Here is an 8,315-nt window from a genome sequence, read left to right as displayed (position 1 = left end):
TGATTTTCTTTAAAATGGGAAATGACCTTAAGGATAATTTCGAGAAAAACACCCATTTAATCCTCCCCCCGCCCCCCGAAAAAGCAACTGTTTTTATATTTCTTTCCAGCCTTTCTAGGTCATGCATCTAAATACGTATTTTTTACATCATTGTCGTCTTATGCGTACACGCTATTTTTATCTTCTGGTATTATTATTTTTTAATAAATTTATTTATTTATTTTTGTCTGCGTTGGGTCTTCGTTGCTGCGCACAGGCTTCCTCTAGTTACGGCGAGCGGGGGCTATTCTTCATTGCGGTGTGCGGGCTTCTCATTGCGGTGGCTTCTCTTGTGGCAGAGCACGGGCTCTAGGCTCGTGGGCTTCAGTAGTTGTGGCACACGGACTCAGTAGTTGTGGCTCACAGACTCTAGAGCGCAGGCTCAGTAGTTGTGGCGCACGGGCCTAGTTGCTCCGTGGCATGTGGGATCTTCCGGGACCAGGGCTCCAAACCGTGTCCCCTGCATTGACAGGCGGATTCTTAACCACTGCAACACCGGGGAAGTCTCTTCTAGCATTATTTTTGAGAGGACACTTGAAAAGCTAAACTTCTCTCCCTAGATGTTGACTTCTGACTTTCTACTCATGAACATCCTTCTGAAATGGGAATGATCGCCCTAGATGCCTTTTATTGAGGGTCATGGCTAGACTTTTCCTCTCTCCTTAAACTGGGCACTCCCCTCCAGCCACTCCCTTCTTTCCTGGCACTTCCCCAGTGCCTGACTCCAAATCAGGTGGCTGTCTTGGGTGTCTGGAAAGTGGCCTTTGTGCCATATGGGCTCACACTGCCGTGATTCCAGTTCCGGCAAGTTCAAGGGAGAATAGATCGTTGAAGGCAAAGAACGCCACAGCCAAGAAACAATTTCAGATTCTAAGTGGAGCCTGGAGCAGATCTGGAGACTCTCTAGAATGGAAGATCTGAGGGCAGAGAGACGGCAGGAGAAGGTGCGGACTTTCCAGAAATCTACACTCCCTCCCAGCTGCCCCTCCCTGTCCTGACTTGTAAAGGTTGCTTTGTGCTTTGACAGACAGGAGAGGCCTGGGCTGGAAAGGGCTTGTGTCTTAATGCAGAAATGCCTTACTATGTTCCAGCGTTCTAATGGAGGTCCCTGCTGTTATTTCTGGAATCCCTGGGGCCGGGCTGTAGACACATGAGTGTTTATGGCCGTGTGGGCTGGGGTGGAGCCGGACACTAAGAAATCCCAATGGAAAGAATTTGCATGTGCAAGGGCAGATAAAATGCTTTCTGTATGACCAGTGAATTTCAAGCTTACTGAAATTAGAGACAGCTCAGGCAAGAGGAGAAACCAGCGCAGGTGGGTGGGGGATGGAGACCCCTGAGTAGAACGGTCAGGGGACAGAACCTTTGTGGTAGGGAGGGAGGGTAGGGGCAAGAACACTAATTCTTTGTCAGAAAGTCTGGGCTGTACTGCCATCTCCCCAGGTGACCTTGGGCAAGATTTTGCTGCTGCCTGTAACTCGGTCTCTATAACTTCTGCTTTCATCCAATCATCAGATATTTATGGAGCACCAACTCATATAGTTACATCTGGAATCATGGGTAAAAACTGCTCGGAAGCGATGGCACACTATGAAATTATATTTTATGAGGGACCAGAGGGATTAGTTAAATCTAAAGTCATCGGCGCCTGAAAGAACTCAGTTGGAGAAAATTAAAGCTCTGGGGACTGGGACTTCCCTGGTGGTGCAGTGGTTAAGAATCCGCCTGCCAATGCAGGGGACATGGGTTTGAGCCCTGGTCTGGGAAGATCCCACATGCCACGGAGCAACTAGGCCCGTGTGCCACAACTACTGAGCCTGAGCTCTAGAGCCCTTGAGCCACAACTACTGAGCCCGAGTGCCACAACTACTGAAGCCTGAGTGCCTAGAGCCCGTGCTCCGCAGCAAGAGAAGCCACAGCAATGAGAAGCTGCACACTGCAAGGAAGAGTAGCCCCCGCTCGCCACAACTAGAGAAAGCCGGCGTGTAGCAACGAAGACCCAACACAGCCAAAAATAAATAATAAATAAATAAATTTATTTTTAAAACTTTTTAAAAAAGCTCTGGGGACTTGAAGCCCCTGGACACACAAAGAGCTAACACTTACTAAGTGATTACGCGTGTCAAACACCATTTTAAGTCTCTTGCAAGTATTAACTCATTTATTCTGCTTAATGCCACTATGAAGTAGGTACTATTCTGATCACCTTCTCCATTTCACAGATAAGGAAATTGAGGCACAGTCCTTCGATTGTGCACAGAGTCAAACAGCTAGTGAGTGGCAGAGCCTCGATGTACACCGATGCACGCAGTCTGGGTGCCAAAGCCCATCCATGTAACGGCTCTGCCAGACCTTTGCTTGATGCTGTAGGGACTCCAGGAAAGATCACACCAGTCTCTGTTCTCTAGGAGTTTCATCCCGGTAAATATGAAATGTGTTAAGAATCCACATTCAATGTGCTGGGAAGAACTCTAGGGACCAGACAGCTAAGAAAGAAAGCACTGAGTTCTTTATCTGTTTGATGTTCTTGTTATTTTTTCTAAATTACTTGGTGAGAGGAAGCTTCCGGAGAAGAGCAGGAGGGAGCATGCTGAGCTTGAAGCCAGGAGATCCTCAGTCCCAGCTCTGCTCTTTATTTGCAGTTTGACCTTGAACACCGTGATCTTCTCTGAACCTCAGTTTGCTAACCTGTAAAAATAATCCCTACCCCAAAGGGATCATGGAGCTATCCCATAGGAAAATGCTGGGCATATAGCAAGTGTTCAGTAAATATTAGGGGTTTTTTTCCCCTTTTTCCCTCTGCTTGGTGGTAGAATCAGGGGGAGGGAGGGAGATGCCTGTCACGCTGCAAGGAGCCTCAGAGCCTCATAAAAAGTTAGTGAAGGGGACTTCCCTGGTGGCGCAGTGGTTGAGAGTCCGCCTGCCGATGCAAGGAACATGGGTTTGTGCCCCGGTCCGGGAAAATCCCACATGCCGCAGAGCGGCTGGGCCCGTGAGCCATGGCCGCTGGGCCTGCGCATCCGGAGCCTGTGCTCCGCAATGGGAGAGGCCACAGAGCGAGAGGCCCACGTACAGCAAAAAAAAAAAAAAAAAAAAAAAAAAAAAAAGTTAGTGAAGGTTTATCTCTTGAATCACTGTTGTAATTAGCAGAGTTAATGGTCTGCAGAATGGCTACATTCAGTGTACATTTCAGAATGAATGAGTCCTTCTGGTTGAGTTTACTCTGATAAATTGTTTCAGTGGTTTATTTGCCAAGAGCAGTGGGTCATTGGAGAGGAACTTCTTCCTCTCTTGCCATATGGCAGATATTTCATTGACAAACAAACATTTGAGTGGGAGTTTTCACTGCAAATTTCCATATAATCATTACCAATACTTCTGTCGAAGGGGTAGTTGAAGAGTTGCCCCCATTCTCCACTCCACCTGGAGGGGCTAAATGAGCCTCATGTAGAGCCAGGACAGGTGGGGAAATCAAAGGAGTCTGGTCAGGCAAGGTCTTCCTACACATTTCCTGGCTTAGGGCCGGGGTCAGGCCTGTAGAACTCAGTCTCCCATCAGACCTGCAGCTGGCGAGGTTTATTCTTGCCATCTGGAGGCATCCCTCTGTACTCGTGGGTGTCCCATTTCTGGCACCTCCTGGACACCTGTCGGCTACACAATGTCTTCCAACTCTCACTGTGTGTTCTCAGGAAAAAAATCTAATCAAATCATTCCATCATTAAAAAACAGATAAGTCTTCCAGCAATATTCCTTCTGCCACGATTTGCATTTTAAGAGAAAGAAAGCTCTTACAGTGGAAGAATAAAAGTTCACTGGTAGGGGAATTCCCTGGCAGTCCAGTGGTTAGGACTCAGCGCTTTCACTGCTATGGGCCCGGATTCAATCCCTGGTGGGGGAACTAAGATCCCACAAGCCATGAGGCCCGGCCAAAAACAACAACAACAAAAAGTTCACTGGTAGAATTTCAGGCATTGTGAACCAGCTTTTGGTCCACCAGGCTTCTGGGGAAAGGCTTAAGCATTCTGACATTTCTCCAGCATTCCCTCTATGCTAGTAGGGTATTTTTATATATATATAAATTTATTTATTTTATTTATTTATTTTGCTGCATTGGGTCTTCATTGTGGTGCATGGGCTTCTCATTGTGGTGGCTTCTCTTGTTGCAGAGCATGGGCTCTAGGAGCGCGGGCTTCAGTAGTTGCAGCACGAGGGCTCAGTGGTTGTGGTGCACGGGCTTAGTTGCTCCGTGGCATGTAGGATCGTCCCGGATCAGGGATCGAACTGGATTCTCAACCACTGTGCCACCAGGGAAGCCCAGTAGGGTATTTTTTTAAAAGCTTGATTGTTTTTGTAATGATAATAGTGATGATGATAATGTTGAGTAAAAATGTAATAGCACACATTATATTAAAAAATGAAACAATACATAAATATACAAAAGGAGAGTAAAAAAGAACCTGAGAGGCTGCCTCTGCAAGGGGACCACTGCTGGCATTTTGGTGACCTCCTTCTAGATATAGCTTTTTTCATTTGGACATATGCATGTGTTTTTACATGCATGAGATTACATTCTTCACTTTGTTCAGTACAATGGTTAATTTTATGTGTCAACTTGGTGATCAAACGTTATTCCAGATGTTTCTGTGAGGGTGTTCTGGGGAGAGATTAACAGTTAATTTGGTGGACTTTGAGTAAGCAGATTGCCCTCTATAATGTGGGTGGGCCACCTCCAATCAGTTGAAGGCCTGAATAGGACAAGAAGAATTGTCTCCCTGGAGCAAGAGACAATTCTCCAGCAGACGGCCTTGGACTTCATCTACAACATCAACGCTCCCTGGGTCTATAACAGCAAGCCTTCAGACTCAAACAGAAATATAGTTTCTCCTAGATCCCCACCCTGCAAGCCCACCCTGCCAATTTTGGACTTGCTAATTCCTTATAATAAATCTCTCTATATATCTATCTTATTATTATCTTATAATATATACCTATGTGTACATATCTTATTCTGTTTCTCTGGAGAATCTTGACTAATACTGTCATTCAACAAAAAATCTGGTATCTTTTACTAGCTTTAAGTGTGTGTCGGTGACATATGTTTCACCTCTCTCCTTTGCCAGACTGTGAGCTTCTTGAGGGTTAGGGTTTTCTTCTTTGATCTGTATCCTTAGTGTCCTCTCAACAAAGGTGTACAGATGAGTAAACTGATGCCCAGGGAGGTTAAATTACCAGTCTAAATTGGTAAGCTACGGAGTTAAGATTCAAAAACAAGTCTGTCTAATTTCAATCTTCTTCTACAACAATAAACAAGACTCTACACTACCTGCGATGGAAGATGAAAACTCCAGTGTTTGCTGGTCTGGGAACAATGTTTAGTTATCTGAGGCTCGTGGGTGGCTGAGTATATATCTGCTGGTGAATCAGCTGCTGATTTTGTTTTCATATGGAAGTCTCTGTTTTACTCTCAGCGCCTGTGCAGGGAGAGGGTACCTCCTCATCTTTTATCTGTTCCCTTTTATTAATTACATGTCTGTCTCTCCTCTCCTCTCCCAGCTCCCCCATTAGACTGTGACCTTCCAGGGGGCAGAGTTTCATCTGCTTTCCATATCCCTAGTGACTCTGACTCATAGAAGACATTCAGTGAGGGTTCGTTTTGAGAGTGAATCTGGGCCATCAAGGGGGACATTTCCAATACCAGCAATTATGTGCACTGGGTGCTTCCTTTGTATCCAACCATATATAAAATCACTAGAATCGCAGTAAATTCACAGAGGAAATTGTAGAAAGCAGAGCTGTACATTTCATAGGTGCTCCCTTAGCACGGAATTGCATCTGCTGTGACGAGCACGCTAAGAACCTCGAAGCTGGCCCTGAAGGTCTCTGAGCATCAGAAAAACGTCCTGAAGTCCAGCACTGATGCTCACACGTGGAGGAGTGTGTGAGGCCCTCTAAGGAGCTCCCAACCCCTGCCTCAGCTCAATTTCCTATTAGTTCATTCAACAAAATATTGAAGGGTCTGCCATGTTCCAGACACTGCCCTAGGGGATTCCAAAAACGATTAAGACACAGTGCCTACGAGGAGCCTGATGGAGAGCATGGAGGTGGGGCACCTAACCTGCAGCTCAGGGGAGAGGCGGGAACGTCTCCCTGGCTTTTCAGTTCTCAGATGCTCAGCAACCTGACTTCCAAGCCACAGCGGTTTAGAAGTAACTATTCAGAAAACAGGAGTAGAATTTCTCCTGGGAGTCCCTCTGAAATCCACTCCACCTTCTCACCAGGTGACTCAGAGGAGAGGAAGTGCAGGGGGCTCTGGGGCCAGCCCGGGCCTGTCCCCATGGCCTGACCTGGGATCTAGTCTACGTGGAAGGTCTGTGCAAGGCAATCAGTTGACAGGTGGAGTCAACAAACCTACAAGAAGTGAATGAGAGAGCCCAAGGGGCTGGCCTCTCTTAGTGGAAGGGCACACGACCCGTACGTCTCAGGCCGGGCTAGGTACATAGAAAGGTGCCTCAATTATCACAAAAAATGTTCATTATGTTCTCATTTTTTGTTGCTGTCGCTGAAGTCTGTTATATACTACATGTGTATGCGTGTACACATATATATGCACATATATCCAGAGTGTTTAGAGTTTTAAAAAAAGTTTTGGTACAGAAAGCAACAAATCTTCAGCCATCTCTCAAATTATGACTCATCTGCAGACAATTCAGGACAGTTGAATGGATGAATGAACACAAAACAGTCGCAGAACAATGCACACAGGACTGATTGTGTGGCTCTCACAATAAGTGCTATGGGAGTGGAGAGCAGGGAGATGTGAGTGTTGGCCAGGACCGCTGCAGAAGACGTCAGGCATCAGAAGGCTACAGGGAGAAAGGGATCATGGTAGAAGGGGAGAGCCACCGAGATGACGATGGTCTGCACACCCACTTTTCTGCCGCCCCAGTGGAGGCCTCTGGAAGCGCAGGAAGGCCATAGCAGCTCCCCTTTGTGCGGAAGTCAGCTTTGGACAGGGCTGAACCCCGAGAAGGGGGCTCTGGACAGAATGCCAGAATGCAGACCACCAAGGGGGGCTCAGCATCTGTAGCTCGGAGGTGGACCCTTGTGTGCCTCTTTACCCCATCCCATCAGAACCAGCGCAGCCACACGGGCAGCTTAGCAAGTGCAGGCCGCACTGGGGAGACTGGATATATGAACCTCCTGGCCCCTTCGGCAGGGCTGATCCTGTAAAAAACGCAAGTCTCACCTTTGCTTTACTTTCCTGCTTAAAACCCTTCAGCTTCATTTAACTGCAGCTCAACACAGTGGTTGGACTCGGAAGCCAGATGGCCTGGCCCCAGTACTCACTAGGTAGGTGATCCTGGCAGGTTAGCTGAGTGCGCGGTACCTGACTTTCTCCACTAGTAAAATGGGGATGATGACAATAATGGTACCTACCTCATGGGTTGTTATGAGGATTCAGTGAGTTAATATTGGGAAGGTGCTTTGAACAGCGCTATATATGTGTTTGTTAGATAAACAGAATCAACTCAGAATCCTTCAGGTGACCCATAAGCCCCCCGTGATCTCACCCCAGCGCCTCCCCTGTCTGATCTGTTGGCCCTCTCCTCCTCCTGCGCTCCAGCCTCTTTGGAGATTTGCCCCCGTCATCCCCTCTTTCCTCACATCTTCAGCTGGCTAACTTCTCATGTCCTGAGCCTGCAGGAATGACAGCTTCTCGGGGCTGTCCTTGGGCTCCTCTCTCCTCCAAGCTAGGTGAGCTCCCCCCGCCCTGCACTCCGCAAGCAGGAAGCATGGCACCTTACCTTCCCACTGGGCTGAAGCACCAGGAAGGCGGGGCTATGTCTCTGTGACTTGCCCAGGTAGCCCCAGTGCCTAGCAGAGTGCTGGGTGCGTACACTGGGTACCAAGAAGTGGACAACTGAATGGACAAATTAACAAGGGAGGGAAGGAGGAGTCGCGGGCGAGTGCACGTTGGCCACCGGACAGGGTGAACGGGGGCTGCGGCAGAGGGTGGCTTCAGGCTCTGGCTGGAGTCTGGCCGCCAGCTGGAGGCACGCATCGCTCCAGCTGGGAGGGGCTGGAAGCCCCAGGCAGTCCCTGATGGTCCTCCTTCCCTTCAGTCCTGTCCAGCTCTGTAAACAAACTCCCCATGGCGCCAGAAGGCCTGCTGATTAAGAGAAACCAGTGAAGGAAACTTTGCAGAGGAAAGACCCTTTTGAATATGAATAACCCCTTGATTCATTTGGACAGTTTCTCTTCCGGATTTCCTTAAA

Source organism: Delphinus delphis, chromosome 12 (assembly GCF_949987515.2).
Source record: "Delphinus delphis chromosome 12, mDelDel1.2, whole genome shotgun sequence".
NCBI classification, from domain to species: Eukaryota; Metazoa; Chordata; class Mammalia; order Artiodactyla; family Delphinidae; genus Delphinus; species Delphinus delphis.
The sequence above is the reverse complement of the archived record's forward strand: the minus strand, read 5'-3'. Positions refer to the sequence as shown.